At 40.8% G+C, this 16,563-nt stretch overlaps 1 protein-coding gene across 1 annotated transcript in view; it reads left to right on the forward strand.

Moving 5' to 3' along the window:
- The first annotated feature begins 5,771 nt into the window (after positions 1 to 5,771).
- chrm3a (cholinergic receptor, muscarinic 3a) overlaps positions 5,772 to 16,563 on the forward strand; it is an 85,773-nt gene continuing 74,981 nt past the window's right edge. The window contains exon 1 of the mRNA XM_056434974.1: positions 5,772 to 5,966. The gene's annotated coding sequence lies outside the window, so the exon portion shown is untranslated. The remainder of the gene's footprint in view (positions 5,967 to 16,563) is intronic.

Raw genomic sequence — 16,563 nt, forward strand, 5'->3', positions numbered from 1 at the left:
AAACTAACAGCCACTTTGTTCCGTTCGCAATACGTCTCCCGACAGCCGGACATCAATTTGGACCCAGTGTGAACTTCCCACTGTAGGAGGTCCGATGTGGTTGGGAACCTCGTTTATGAAGGGCAGCTTAAGGACCCTGACACCCTCAGTTTGGATGCCAATCTGACACCTATTGCTTCACTAAGAACACAGCTGATGTCTCAGCACTACAATCAAACAGCAGAAACAAACATCAATGATAAACAATCTGAGCCAACCTATAAATCACATCATACTAAACACCATTTTGACCTGAGCCTGTAGCAGGTATGAAGCTTCAGTGAAGCTCAGTCAGGACGGTTCATACATCTGACATTCACTTTTCATTTGGAACAGCTCTTGGAAGGCAACACTTTGATGATGTAAATCATGCGAGCAAATTAACTGCAGATGGAAGAATCAGAGGAATTGAGATCCAGCAATACAATTCAAATACAGGAATGTAATCCTAATGCAATGCTACCACTAATTCTGAAGGCTTCCTCTTTTAGGGGAGTAGTTAACTTGTGCTTGACATAAAGAATTAGAAAATACCAAAGATTGTCTTTCTTTACGAATCTAGAAGTGTGCAGATGTCATTGGATCAGATATAAGTACATGTGAGCTGCTGCTCTGAGCTAAACAAGGCCACGACCTGTTAGGCCTACTCTGAGCTAAACCTGTTGCTATTAGCTAAACAAGGTCATGACTTGCTGCTCTGAGCTAAACCTGTTGCTATTAGCTAAACAAGGCCACGACCTGTTGCTCTGAGATAAACCTGTTACTCTTAGCTAAACAAGGTCATGACCTGTTGCTCTATAAGCTAAACAAGGCTCTGAGCTGAATATGGCTTATCTAAATGTACATGTAGACAGGGCTCTCAAGTCTCACGCATTGAGCGTGAGACTCACGCATTTCGGTCTTATCTCACACACTCCCGCCACACATCGAATTCCTCACGCTGAAAAAACCTCTCGGCTATTTAATGCTTGAATGCAGGGGTGCTCAATACGCCGATCGATTGTTCCGCTTCAGAGCTCCGACGCCGGTCTGCGCGTGGGATGGAGCAAAAAAATAGTCACTAGCACCCCCACCTCTCCGTCAACAACTCTTTTCGGCTCGATGCCGGCCTGGCATAACGGTCAGCTGTATCGGGTGCTGATGGAAATCTCACGCTTGCCTGTCTTCAAAACTTGAGAGCCCTGATGTAGAGATATAGCCATACGGCTAAACACAGGCAACAATGCCTAACAATCACTACTATAAACTATGTGAGACATCTTAGAGATGTGAGGAGCTGTGCTCTCCATGTTTCAGTCTGATACAATAACTCATGCAGTCAACTCCTCAAAACATGTTCACACAACACAGAGCTCCATCCTTCTGGAGACCAGAGGACTACATGATGATGATGTGATGTAGTCAGAGGAGTAAAGACACTGACAGCAGAGTCACAACAAAACAGGTTACATGTTTATGATGATTTAGTTTATTTCGATCAGCAAAATATACAACAATCATAATTCAACAAAAGAAGAAAGTGGCTGACCGAAAGGGTCGAGGCTGAAGCTAACGAGCTTATAAGTGCCTAACCTATGATTTCTCGAAAAACTTATTTCAAAGAATCATATATATATACACACATACATACGTATACATATACATACATATACACACACATATATACATATAAACACACACACTATACATACACACACATGCATATAAACATAAAACGAAAAACAAAACAAAAAACGTGTCCCATTAACCGTTGATGTAATGATGATGTAGTAATGAAGGTTACAGGTGAAGCACAGGTGGTGCTGTGACTGGGTGCTAACTGAAGGCTGCTTAATAAGAAAAAATCAACTGTCTCTTTATTTTTCAATTGTCAATATGTATTGCCTCGTGGTCATCATATCCTCACTCTTCCATGTAGAAGATGTTTAGTTCCAAAATGACCCAAATAAAACAAGTAAATACATGATGTATACAACTATGCTGGAAATTAACCATGAACATAAATATCAGAGGAAATAAATATGTATCAATAACAGGTATACTGCCATCTAGCGGTATAAAGGTGAACCGTTTACTCTGCGGTGGAAATATAGTCTCTGCACAGAAACATTACTTTGATTAATCTACATTAGGAACTGTGTTGCATCAAACAATGCAACGATTAAGTGAGAAGGTGATTCTTGCTGTGTAGGCTACATGAATATTAAACTTCCCGTCGTCACCACTGTCGCTAACATATCCAGGTTTAATTCTTTATTCTTTATATTGACTAATTAATATTCTTCTAACGTTACCCTGCTATGTGTTTGCATCGTTAAAATATCCACGTTTAATTATTTATTCTTTATATTGATTAATTAATATTCTTCTAAGGTTAATCCGAATATGTATCACTGGCTTTTATTTTGACTTAATTTTAAGCACTTCCGTTCTGTCGTTTTTGGTTTCAGACAGCAGAAACGAAATACGGAGGTGGTATTCCGTTTTTCCGTTTTTGGTTTTCAAACGGAAAACGAAAAAACCACGTGATTTCCGTATTCCGTATTTGGAATGAAACGAAAAAACAAACTAACAAAACGTACACGGACCACGGACCGTGGCGCGAGGAGCACTGCGCGAGCACTAAATGGAGGAGGGGGGGGATCCTCAGCGCCGCGGAGCATGTCGGGGAGAAATTCTCACAAGAACTCAAATAAATGCCCCGTCGGATATCCAAACACATTTGGAGGGAATTGATGACAGAGAGAGTAACTTTTATTCTTAAATCCTGATGAATTAAAAAAAAGTGGCTCCATCAGAAAGGGCACTTTTCTCATCCAGGGCAAAAGGGCTGGTGCTTGAGCACCACTAGGGGTCTATCTGTGCACGTGCCTCAGGCCATGACAACTCAACTCAAATAGAACTATACAGGAGGTTTTAGGGCTTTAGATTTTTGTCTGGTCAAACTTACTTTCTCGGGTCTCTTTCCCATTAAATGCTGTTACACAGGCACACAAGAGAAGTGTATGTTTCCAAAATCTTTCTGTTATTATTCACATCGATTTTGAATGCGATCGCTATATACTTTAATGATCATCGTGGTATCTGTCATGCACAAGAAGCTGTAAACATTTGCTATCAGGACTTATTAATGACATCATAGAAAATTGATTTGCTACTATGCTGGGAGCACTGTCTCAACATTATTATATGATATTACAAAACACTTTATGATTTCAGCCCGTTAAGCTTTTTCCAGTCTTAACAGTCTGCTCGCAATAAGTTTGTTGTTAATTAGTTTTTACGGAGAATTGATCTTTTGAATCAGTATTATACATTTTCACATTTTATGTTACAAACCATTGCTTGCATTATCGGTGATATATTTGTCTTAATTGATTATTTCCTCTATCAATAAAATATATGAATTTAGTGATAAGTCCTTGTTATAAATTCCCACAGCCCCGAGGTGTTGCCTTCAAACGTCTTGTTTTTTTAGACCAACAGTTCCCTTCATTTTCTTTCATGTATCAGAAAGAAAAGCATCAACTAGTCTTCGCAGTATAGATCATATATATGTTGTATAGTTGTGTGTGCTGAGTGGGCAGTCACTACCACAAACTCCCTCCTCTGTCCTCTTGTTGTACTGCGGTGCCCTTTGTGGGCAGACTTTTCCTCCATTTCACTGAACTTTATTTCCTGAAATTAAATATTTTTTGGAGAAACATTTTTTTCTTCTCCTTATAATCTACCTCTTGTGCTGATTGTTTATGGAACCGTGTTTTTGTTTTTTTGCAGGAAAAGCAAAGATGTAAAGCAAAGAGCAAGTTACATGAATATTTCCACATTATTTCCTTGTAATTGGGTGTTTTGCTGATGCCCTGGATAGTAGGAGTGGGCTGGAGGAGGCCATTATGAAGTAAAAGCTGTCTCTATAGACCAGTGGGCTACTGTCACCTGGTTATCAGCGTATCCATGCAGGTCCGGAGGAATCAGACAGTGTGAAATTGCAGGAAGGTGAATGTTGAGGCTCAGCTCAGAGTGTGTTTATCGAGGCCCACGTAGCAGGTGTGGAGAACCCCTGACTAGCTTCTCTTTACCATCTTATTATTTATTATGGGAAAAAATAATTCCTGACACCAGACTAACTATCTATCTCACTTGGAGATGTGTTCCACCATATACTATTACATATTTCTCTATTTGTATGCTATTAACACTTCAGGTACGATTTGTATGGTGCACTAATCATGTCTAGAAGACGCTGTCATTTGCAGCCTCCATATTTAATGTTTGCTCTATATCAGCCTGGGCGTAGTCCATATTGAAATGAAATAAATTGGCTTTTATGTCAATATTTGCCCTCATTCTATCTTGATTCATTTGTCATATTCTTCTCTACTTTACATCTTTGCATGATTGCATAGATTATTTTTTATACACTCAGATTACCATGTATCCAGGAGGCTATAGGCGTATCACACCCAACATGTACTCCAAAATTAACCAATCAGATCAAGCGTCCAAGCCATCTACTTACAGCAGTCACAATATTATGCTAGCCACACACAGACACAGACACACACACGCACACACACACGCCTCCTCACACACACATTCATATAAACCGGTGTCCAGATGGAAAGAACTGGTTCCCCACTTACAGGATGCAAACAAGCCGCAGATGGGAAAGTACACACACACACACACACACACACACTGACAAATATGAATTACATGGCATCAGGATGATGAGAGCATTGTGTAGAAGAAGTCGCCACGATATTCTATTCATGTCTCGAGCCCTTCTGCATTTTCATAGAAATATTGCCCGTGTCACAGGAAATGTGGTCCGAGGGACTCTGCAGTGAGTCTGAGTCGGAAGCTGCGAGGCTTCATTCCACGAGTCCCTGCAGCCAGCCGGAATTGGCTTACAGATTCTTCCAAAGATTATCACTCTCCCAATATTTGTGTTATTATGAAACAAAATTAAAACATTTGCTTTGGCCCCGAATGCTCAGTGTCAAAACACGTTCAGTGTCTTGTTTTTGTCAGCGCACATTGAGTGAAGTAGGTGAAATGAGGATATTTGTTCAGCTCTGATTCAACACTTTTATATAGTTTGCTTCATGTGTAACGTGTCTCCAGACTGAGTCTACAACTCCACCGCTTTTCGCTTCCTCTTCCCCCCCTCCTCTTCCCCATCTCTCCTTAGCCCCTTCGGCGAGAAAAGCAAAAACACAATTTGAAAACGCATTATTTGTACCTCTTCTGGCAGCGAGATTGTGTGGAAAACATACAATTTGCGTGCCAAAAAATAAATAGAAGCACTGTTTTGTGTTTTTAAATGGCAGCGGAATCATTTTGTTGGAAAGAGAGTGCAATTAGAAAACAGGACATTGTTTGCGGCAAATGACATCGCCGTATTGTGTGCCAAATGAAACAGCTTGAAGCTGTGGGTGATGACAATGTCCCATTGTCAAAACGGATATAGCACAGACGCTGGTAGGGAGACCGAGATGAAATGAAGAGGACCATGACCATTTTGATCTGCTACATGAAGTTGGTCGCCTTCATCTGCCAGTGTGCATGTCGGGCTCCTGCAGCACAGAGCTATTCTCTATGAATGAAACTGGACTTCTTTATTCGCCGGGTGTGCCACCTGCCGGTGCGTCACGACCGCTCCGGCCAATCCTGACGCAGTGATCCTCCGCGCGCCCTTGGAGATCCCGCGGTGCTCCTCGCGTCACGGTCCAATCTACGGCTCGGTGACGGTCGAAGGCGAGCCTCGTTAGCCGTGAACCGTTAGCGCTTCCGATGTGACTAGTTTGGACTGCCGTAGCCCGCTGCTGCTGTGCCAAACGTGGACCCGTGACACGTTTCACTGGATTGCCATTTCCACATCTGCATCTGCTGCTTTTGACCCGCGCGCTATTGAGTGTTATGAGGTAGGTGAACATGAGACAAAAAGAACAAAAGTTGTGTTCAAATCGTGTCACAGTAAAGTATCTGGTTTTACTCCCAGAGCCGATTCCAGGCTGCTTTATTTTGTACCACGCTTTTCGCCGCACGACGCCGCACTTTGAAGTTGCAGAGACATGGTTTGGGGTTATCGATGAGGCTACTTGTACACAACGCGCATGCTATATTCATGATACTATTGGAAGCTCGCATGAGATGTGCTTTTCTTTAAATGCAAGTTTGGCAAACAAGTGCTGCCCTCCCCCCCTCCCCTCCCTCGGTTCAGCATCCCTGCCCAACCCCTCTGCGCTCCTCGGATGCTTCTCCTCCAAAAAGGCGATGTAGCTTCTCAAGCAAATCTGTGAAGTTAATTAAAGAAATGGACGCAATATTTGTGTTCACATCCGAAATCCTCTAAAGTGAAAGTAAATGAAAAAGAAGAAAAGTATTGCCACCAACAAAGGTTATTGTTCGAATAGCATTCGTTATTATAGAGATCAGATATGAAGTATTTGTTACTGCATTGCTGTGGACAGAGCAGGAAATTAATTGTGTCCCTACATGGCAAGCGGAAGGCTTTCATGATTTGGGGTGACTGTTTATTTATGATGCCCATAGATGGCAATGTAAAGGAATGTTCCCCCATGGTGACCTGGGGGTACTTTGACATTGTGCTGGATAATGAGCAAAAGCAGAGGGAATGGCATCTGTACCGTGGTGAAGACATTTTTGTTTTACTCCACGGCTGCTATATTCTTTATAACAGAGGCTGAAGTTTGACAATACAGTAGCCGAATATGAATCACAAATTGTTCCGTCATGGCTGCAAACCCCGATAGTATTAACATTTTAATATGTTGCATATATCAACCCTACCAGCGTGTTTTTACATTCATGTATCAACAAAGGCATTGTTAGGGAACAGTGCAGTCTAGATCTGTGTCATGGTGAATGCACGGTCTGTTACTAGTCTGTTAAAGGTGGAGCAGGAATGTGTTTAGATGATTATGACTTTCCATTGCCTGCTGGGGGGGAGAGACACAGCGGAGGACATTCAGAAAAAGAGACACACACATCAAGCAGAGGGTGAGAGTGGTTGACCGATATTCTTTAGGCTTACCGCTCTTGATAGATGCTTTTGTTGTGCAGAGTGCTACTAATGTATTGATCACCATCATGACTTTCCCATATTGGCTGTGGGTGGAGGATATAACTTTGTGACATTGGTGTAGATGGCGGTAGTGGGAGGAAAATGTCTTTGCTTTTACCCTCTGCCGTACTTGTGTTTTTACATGTGACGCACACAGTGGCTTGTTGGCACAGAAGCTTTTGGTTTATCGGTCCTAAGCTTGTCAATATGTACCAATGCTGTACTCTGTATACTCTGTTGAAGAAGTCTAAGGTTAACCTCATGTGGGGCAATATTCTGCTCTAGTTTACGGGAACCTAAAATCAGTTTTTTCCCCTACATTTCATCATCAAAAACTCATTTTAGTTTTAAATGGGAGTGTGACATATGTCTTAGGTAAAGATTGACGCGGACACGGCTGTGTGATTGATTTTAAAATGGCAGATTGAATAGAAATACAACAACAAAAACACAAGAATATGCAATAAACATGTTTTATTAAGTGAAATATCGAGTCTCAGCTTCTGTATGATCCTGAAAAAAGCATCAAGCAGTAATATAACCCTCAGGTCGCAGCTTGCCTTGACTGGCACCACTAGGCTACTTATAGAGCAGGCAACAGGAGACAGTGATGGGGATTTTACAGGAGTCAGCTGGCCAAACAGACAAGCTAACTCCCCCATTGGGTTTCATTAGGGCTCGTCTTGATGTTAAAGCCTTTTTTAATCCACTTTCACAGCCATGCCGACCACAACAGAGCCAAGCAGTGCATCTATCTTTAGACAGAACACAGGCAGAAAGTTTTCCATCTCAGTTCAATGATTAAAATAAAAACACAAATTCCCCGCAGTTGGCCAAAACATTTCTCAGTTGATGTGTTTTTTATGTGCAAAATGTGTGCTCATAATAAAAGGTGGTTTCTAGTGATGGAGTAATTAAAATGCCAGTGTAAAATGTATTTAGTCTATAAACATTGAACTGAATCAAATAAATGGGCCCCTTCGTCACCGATATCCAATCAAGCGATTTGAGTCAGTATCTGCCTCATATCTGATCGGTGTCAGAGCTTCCCTCGTGATTTCAGCAAGAGAAAACAAAGCTGTCAATTAGCATCTGCACGATTACATTGTTCACCAAGAGCTGTGTTTATGCAGCTTTGCACTCCGTCCTTGTTTCTCCAAGCAGAGGAGCCGCCTGAGGGTGTGATTACAGCAAAGCCTTCTGGGTGGAGTGCTCAGACTTTTTTTGTCTTTGCCTCCACTTTCTGGGCGGCGACTGTTGTTATCCCATGTTCGTAGCACCTGCTTAGCTTTAGAGGCACATTGCTGGGAAGACACTGTGGCCTGATGAGCAGCTGGACGTTTTTAAGCAGAAATCTATTTAATATGGACATTAATTAAAATTGAATACATAAGCAGGAGTTTAATCATCATTATATTGGTGCGTCATGCAAATAACTTATTAACTTGAATTGACATGAATTTGGTGTTGTCTCATGGTTATATTATTTGCAATATTGGCGCCCCGCGGATGCAATTGAGGCTTTTATAGCTAACATAATGTGTGTTAAACTGACACTCATCACTCTCTGACCTTTACTAGTTGACACAAGCTTAGCTGGAACTGCCCCTTATTGGTGGCAATACGGTGCTCACTTCAGGGCTGTTAACAACTGCTGCTCCATGTTTATCTTAGGATATTGTGTATGTTCAGCACACAGCAATCCGCACACAAATCAAGAGAATGCAAGTGAGATATAGTTCAACGGTCAGGAATCGGGCAGGAGAGGAAGGGGGATTTACGAAGGGCATCGCTGTCACCTGCATAAGTTCATGTCGGTCTGTTCGGTATATAAACTCTACGGTGGGTTGCACATTTGAATCTGTCAGCCTTAACTGTAAATGGTGCACTAAGAAACAGCCCGCATGCTGCCCTTCATACCAGTATTTCCATAACATTTGCAAATGTCTCACAAGCCGGTACACTCCACTGCACCAGCCATCTTTCTTCTGAGATTTTTTTATTTTGCCTCTTTTAGCGCTTTCTTTCTTCTGTCCACAATTTAAGTCATTCTTTTTCGGTGTCTGTCATGTTTCACTACACCCCCCACCCCTTTTATTTTTTAGTCTCTTTTCTTCTTCTCTTGAAAAAGTAAACCTCACTCGAGGGAATTCAGACTCCTATCATATGGATGACTTCTCTTTCATGCTCTCTGTCTGCGCTTAGCAAATGAATTAATAACAACTTGCCATTCCATTATTTTCGGTGGAGGTGCAGAGGGGTTGTTTCCAGGTAAAAGAGAGCTGTACTAACAAGAGACACAGAGAACAGAGACCGATACAGTGCTGGTGAAATATGTACTGTATACTGGGAGTTAAAAACTACCAACAGAGAGTGAATCTGCACCAGCTGCAGGAATGACGGGTGTAACACACGGAAAGGGAGAGATCATGATGATGATGGATGTTTGACTTGGCCTGGACGAGCCTCTAACTCTCAATATTTAGCCGTATATTTCTTTGTTTCGATTAATTTTGCCATCATCTGTGGCTTGTTTATTATTCTGAGTTAATGTAGTTTCACATTGTATTGATAACATTAAAGATTGCTTTGTAAATTGAACTCTAACATACATAACAGTACACGTTTTCTATCTCACCGATCTTTCAAAAACTATCCACAGTAGCTCTGGACACAATGGTGCTTGTGCAAAGCTGACACATATTGAGGTAATGTGAGCTCTGTTTTGTTGTTGTTTTTTGTATTGGCTTTAGTTTTATCATGCTCTACTGGGAGAGATCCTTACATCTTTAGAGAGCGGTGACTAGACACTTGTAAATATGAGTGAACTGCTTCTATGGATGAAGGGATGAACTAGAAATAGTAGAACAAAAAAGGAAAGAATATTCCCTCGTCACATCAGTAAACATAACTGGTAAAACAAAACAACGTTCAAATCCCTTTTTAAAGAATTGAAAAAAAAAATCGAGGTTGAAAATCCAGTGATGTCATTTCACAATGCATCTTTTCCTTTTTTCAAATACTGCATTGATATTTTAACAGTGAGAAAGAGTGTTCTTAAAATGTTATTGATTCTTGTTCTCCACATTGCTGAATTGTCCGAAAGATGCCTTCTACATCCTCCGAACAATGCAGCATTCCTAATTTTTTATTTCAACTAAATAATACGTTCTCTGAAGCGCAGCTGTTCATGTTCGATGGGATAAATGCTCACGATGAACTGAAACACTTACTCATCAAATGTACGACACGCACTAGGAAGCTTTTTCTCAACATTATGGCAGCACTAGAGACGATGCAATTTGCAGTTATTTGTTATGATTGCAAAGTGATGGAGTTGTCTGTCAGCGGGACAATTTATTGTGTTGTTTTTAATTCAAGGAAATAAAAGAATACCACATACTCTGACATGTTTTATCCACTAAATATTGGCATGACGGTGTTAAAAGCTATGCTATAAGATGACCAGATAGATCGCTGTCACACTTGTTTAATATTTATGTTTTCAAGATCATTTATAATTCATGATGATAAAGTCATGTGACAGATGTTGGTGGAGACAAACACACATCTGTTGTTGGTGCAATATTAAAAATGCTGCTTTACTCTTTGATGCTGGTTCAAGTTTAGTTCATTTGAATAATGTTGCCCAATATCACAAATCACAATTTGTTTCAAAGCACTTTACAATACGTTCAGCATACGATATTTACTATCTGTAAACCCTTAATTCAATCGTTGAAAAAAATCCCGTTAAAACCTCTTAAATTCTATTCAATGGTAAAACAAAGTGTCAGAAACCTTGGGAAGATTAACTGAGTAGGGATCCCTCTCCAATGAGTTGACCATCAGATTACATGTCACTTAATATGCTAAGTAGGCTGTCTTTAATAATATCTGGCATAGGGCTGAGTAATAATGTACAATTATAATTTATTGTCTTTCAATGGAATTGTTTCGTGTTAAAAAAAAGTGTTAAAAATGAATACAGTATCTCTGAGAATCGATAGAAAATCACAAAACACAATATTGCGATTCTCAAATGTAAAGATACTTTCTTCTACCCCCATCCTCATACATTTGTGGGAATACCGAGTATCCTTTTTCATTATAAGTGTGATATGATTGATGATGAATCATATTTTACTAATGTCACAACAACAAGCGCCTCCTAATTTAAAACTAAATTGAACGTGTTTGAAGTCTCATCACGGCAACATAAAGTTAGATTAGATGCTGCTGTGTGATTAGGTCCGTGTCAAAGTTAATTTGCAAGAATATATCCGTCAGTAAATTCTTTTTAGGACTATGATGTGTAATGTTTGGCATATTTTTTGGTTTTCTTCTGTTTATTTCTGGCTGACACCCGCTCACTTTGGTAATGCAGCTCATCAAGCACATCGCAAGTGAGTCAAATTGTGTGTCAAGCACTCATCTTGAACACGCATCCTGACTAAATCACATTCTTTTTGCCTTTGGAATGTTCCATCTTGAAATTATGTTCGAGGTTCGATGAAGGAAAATAACTTCCTCACGTAAATTATTTATCTTTGTTACTTCATGCCTTCTTCATTTCACAGTTTTAGTTTTTCAGTGGCGAAAAAAGAGGCAGCCAAGCCATGAGGACGAGGTTCAGTGACAGAAATATAGACTGTATAGCCATTTTAGTTATACATATGTATTTAACTCTGGGACAAGGTCATGCTCAAGAACTGAAATTCCTTCAGTCTCACAACTCTGTGATATCTATTTCCAGCAATGTGCCTCCACTGCTGTTGTTTTGACATCATCTTTTAGGCAACACCTGCCACACATTTAAAACAGTGTGAGGGATTTCTTTTGCCCGAAATCAGAATCAAACTACTTGTGGAGCAGCGTATGACACAGGAGAGACTGAATTGGCTGGCGATTATGTCCGCTGAGAGGATCAAAGCGGTGGGTGTCGATAAAGGACACTGTGGAGGACAATGAGAAGCTCATGGGATGCATTTTTTTTAAAGTGAGCAAGGGCTTTTTCAAGGGGTTTTGGAGTTGTTGATTGGCCTGTGCGCCAACCTGTTCGAGCTAATACCTCTGCTTGGTCGCTGCCAGCTCGGATTTTGATAGGATTTGGGCAGAGCTGCTGTGCAAAACAGCATCATTTCTATATGATTTATATGCAGCGTGTGCTGGGGTTTAAACTCCTACACCTGTGTTAATTTTAGTGTGTGACCTGTTTAGCTTTTTCTATGCTACTGAGTTAAGGCAATCTTTAGACATCCGACAATAGTTGATCTGTTAAATTGTTGATTTGATTTTATGACAGTGGCTGTGATTTTAAAGAGTATTCTCGCCTATTAAATTTAAAATATGTTTGCAACCAGAAGTACCATGAGAGGGTGGAAGTACAACCCTTCATAAGACATTTGTATAGGCACATGTTACAGTTGACTGATTTGAAAACAAATTGTCAAAGGGTTTAAGTTGTAAGATGAAAACCCGGACTGCTGACAGACTTGACAATGCCGTGGTAGCAGCCTGTCAATCACAAGGTAGCCACAACCTAAAACATACCCTGCTTTATGGTTTATTTACTCTAAATGGGACCATCATTTACTAAATTAACTTCATGATCAATTGAAGAAGACTTGAAACTAGTGATTGAAACCATAAACTCATGTTTAAAATGTGGTCATAGGGTCATTTCCTCATACTCTTATACTTTTATATAATTAGGGTTTTCTTTTGCAACCAGAGGAGGTGCTGCCTGATTATGAGAAAAAATGCAAGTTTAAGGGATTTCAGAATTGGCTTCACTTTAAGACTCTGAGACTGCCACCTGTAGAAAGCCCTTTAGAACAATGCTTGTGCCTTATTTTACCTGAGCAGTCCTATTGAGAATGCGAGCAGATGCTGCTTTGGGGAACACATATTGATATTTTGTTTGTTATAGTTATGGAACAAGTTCATCCATTGACATAGCTGGTTTTCATTATGCCAATTCACATGACTCCTCTGTCTTTACAAAACTTTGTTTGTTCTCCCGGCTTTCTGAATGATGCTTGAAAGTTGCCTATTGTAGCTGTATGCCAGTCTCAGTATTTTCCCCGGCCCAAGTTCCCACCAAATGTTAAAGTTAGATTGACATGTTCCTAGCTTTTTTGCCCTGAAGTAAGTGTTAGAGTGACAATTTACCCCGTTCTTTAAGGTAGTTCAAACCAGCACCTGTCTTTGAGTCGATCTCCTTCCTCAGTTTGATTGACATTTCAGAAAGAGATGGGGAGCTGGACAACTTGTACCAGGCCTGGGTGAGTAGAGCGAGCCCTCTAACTAAACTCTGTAGGGGAAAGTTAATCCAAACCAACAAGACTTGCAACCTCCAGGCCAGCAAATCAAATCCTCAGCTGACATTTACATAAGTCTACAGCAACAAAGGTGAATGAAAATGATTTTACTCCACTCCACTCGATGTTTTACTGCACAGTGGGGTTCTCCTGTTCGACAGGTTGAAGGCTGAGACCGAAATTAGACAACAGGGACGCAGCTGTACAATGTTCCTTTGGGGATTTGAGGTGTTCCATAATGGTAACAAGCTGACACCCGCCTGATTAGAAAGTAGAGTCAGTGAAACTTTCTTTGTCCATCAACCAAATGGAAAACGTTGCCTTTTAGGCTTTACCCTTTACAATTATCTCTTCACTCTTTTTATTTGCAGACCTATTAGCAGACTGTGCGAAGCAATATTTATTACAGTTTTGTTGCACTGATAACATACACATTAAAACAAATACATGAATAATGAATAATCAGTGAGTAATAGTTATAAGTATCTATAAAACAATGTCAAATTACAAAATCCCCAAGGAAGATGCTTCAGTGGCCAAAGGCAATATGTGATCATGATATCTCAGGAACATCAGGAGGGAATCTCTTCAGATTTGGCACAAATGTCCACTTTGACTCACGGTTGTACTGATTAAAATGTGGTGATCAAAGGTCATTGTGACTACTTTTGGACAGACATGTATAGCAACTTCAACTTGACTTTTAATTCCCAAAAAATAAATGAGAGTTCTGTGCCACAGCAAACAAAAGTAATTGAAAACAATAGATTTAGTCTCTAGAGGCAAAACTCCATGTCATGATTAGGGAATGCCAGCTTCCCCTTGCTGGTATTTTTACTCCTACATGTTTTGTGTAAGGACTTATATTAACCCTTAACACTTACACTGGGATTCCTTCCACTTAACAAAGTGATAATAAACTCAATCTCATCAAAGGAATGTGTGTAACTTGGCATGGCATGACAGCCTTGTGGGAGAAGGGCAATGACATGAATCACTGAAGTATTGTGTATTGTGTTCATCCTTATCAGCTGCGCAAATGAGCAGGCACGAGCCTTATCGAACAGCTTTGAAAAAGACAAATTGTAAAATTATTTTTGTCGCGTTAAATACAATTTTAAATCGGCGTAGGACAAGCTAAACATAATTATAGGGTCTTACAGAAATAGGGGAGATTTGGTGGAGGACCAGACTGCCAGAATAAATTAACTTTAGTGGTGTCTTTGGGATGAAAAGCAGGCCAGGAGAAAGAGAGGATGGATGGAATTGCCTGCATGTCTCCATACAAAGGTTTCTGGCAGGGTACGTGGTAGAAAAAAAGGAAACTGTTTATTGGCTTCGTACCCTCTGTGTTTCTTTGAAATGTAATCATATCCCAGGTTGGGCATATTTACTGCATATACAGGAACACAGTGGAGTTATGGGAGTTTATTATTTATCAATATTTATTCAGCTAAATATATGGTGTAAATATAAAAAATACAATGGTTAAATCAGCTTGATTTATAAAGTCTGGATTCCTGGCAAAGAGCTCCGTTTAAATCTCTTCAAATCGAAGTGGCAAACAAGGACTTATTCTCCAGCAGGAGCAAAGCTGGCACATGGCGAGACACCATTTCAGTTTCAGTTTGGGAATTTTGCTGCTTCAAACAAACCTGTTTGTACTGAGGCGGATGGAGTAGCACAGCTATTTATCACTAAACACAGAGTACAGCTACGGCTAACGGAAAAGTCATTAATTGTAATGGTATTTGGTCGTAAACAAAGAACCGACAATGTGACATTTTGACCGTGTGATGGCGATCCCCCCAACGTGATTACAAATCATCTTTTTACCTAACATCCTCCCAAATTGAATGGCAGCCCACCCTGTAGCCACACATGTCCACATCACAGATTTGTCCTCCAGGTACCATGAATATCGTTAAAAGTCTGGATCAAAGCAGGAGAGTAGCTAACAAACAGTGTCATCCAGAGTTTGGCAGACATCACTGCACCAGTGGTTATTTCCAGGCCTGGAAAAAGTCTTTGAAAGAAATTAAACCTCAAAAGTTTTGGAAAAGTCATGGAAATATGCTAGAAGCTACAGAGCTAGAAGCTACAGGACTGGAAGCTCCACAGCTAGAAGCTACAGGACTAGAAGCTACAGAGCTAGAAGCTACAGGACTAGAAGCTACAGAGCTAGATGCTACAAGACTGGAAGCTACAGAGCTAGAAGCTACAGAGCTAGAACCTACAGAGCTAGAAGCTACAGAGCTAGAACCTACAGAGCTAGAAGCTACACAGCTAGAAGCTACAGAGCTAGAAGCTACAGAGCTAGAAGCTACAGAGCTAGAACCTACAGAGCTAGAAGCTACAGGACTGGAAGCTACAGAACTAGAAGCTACAGAGCTAGAAGCTACAGAGCTAGAAGCTACAGGACTGGAAGCTACAGAGCTAGAAGCTACAGAGCTAGAACCTACAGAGCTAGAAGCTAGAGGACTGGAAGCTACAGCTAGACGCTACAAGACTGGAAGCTACAGAGCTAGAAGCTACAGAGCTAGAACCTACAGAGCTAGAAGCTACAGAGCTAGAAGCTACACAGCTAGAAGCTACAGAGCTAGAAGCTACAGAGCTAGAAGCTACAGAGCTAGAACCTACAGAGCTAGAAGCTACAGAGCTAGAAGCTACAGGACTGGAAGCTACAGAGCTAGAACCTACAGCTAGAAGCTACAACTAGCAGCTACAGCTAGAAGCTACAGGACTGGAAGCTATACAGCTGGAAGCTACAGAGCTAGAAGCTACAGGACTGGAAGCTATACAGCTAGAACCTACAGAGCTAGAAGCTAGAGGACTGGAAGCTATACAGCTGGAAGCTACACGGCTGGAGCTGAGTGACTGGCATCAGCTAGGTGCTGTGAGCGCTGCGCGTGCAGACAGCATTTAACGGAACAGCGCGTGTGCTCTGATCGCTCTTTTAATGAAGTATCGATACTAAAAATATGCTAAATCACATCGTTTTTAACGTACGGGTACTTTGTTAGTATCGCTCCACCGTGCAGCGTGACAGCAGCAGATGTAGCGGACTAACATTCAAGCTAACCTAACTTCCCAAACGCTGTGGACATCTGA

Source organism: Pseudoliparis swirei, chromosome 17 (genome assembly GCF_029220125.1).
Source record: "Pseudoliparis swirei isolate HS2019 ecotype Mariana Trench chromosome 17, NWPU_hadal_v1, whole genome shotgun sequence".
NCBI classification, from domain to species: Eukaryota; Metazoa; Chordata; class Actinopteri; order Perciformes; family Liparidae; genus Pseudoliparis; species Pseudoliparis swirei.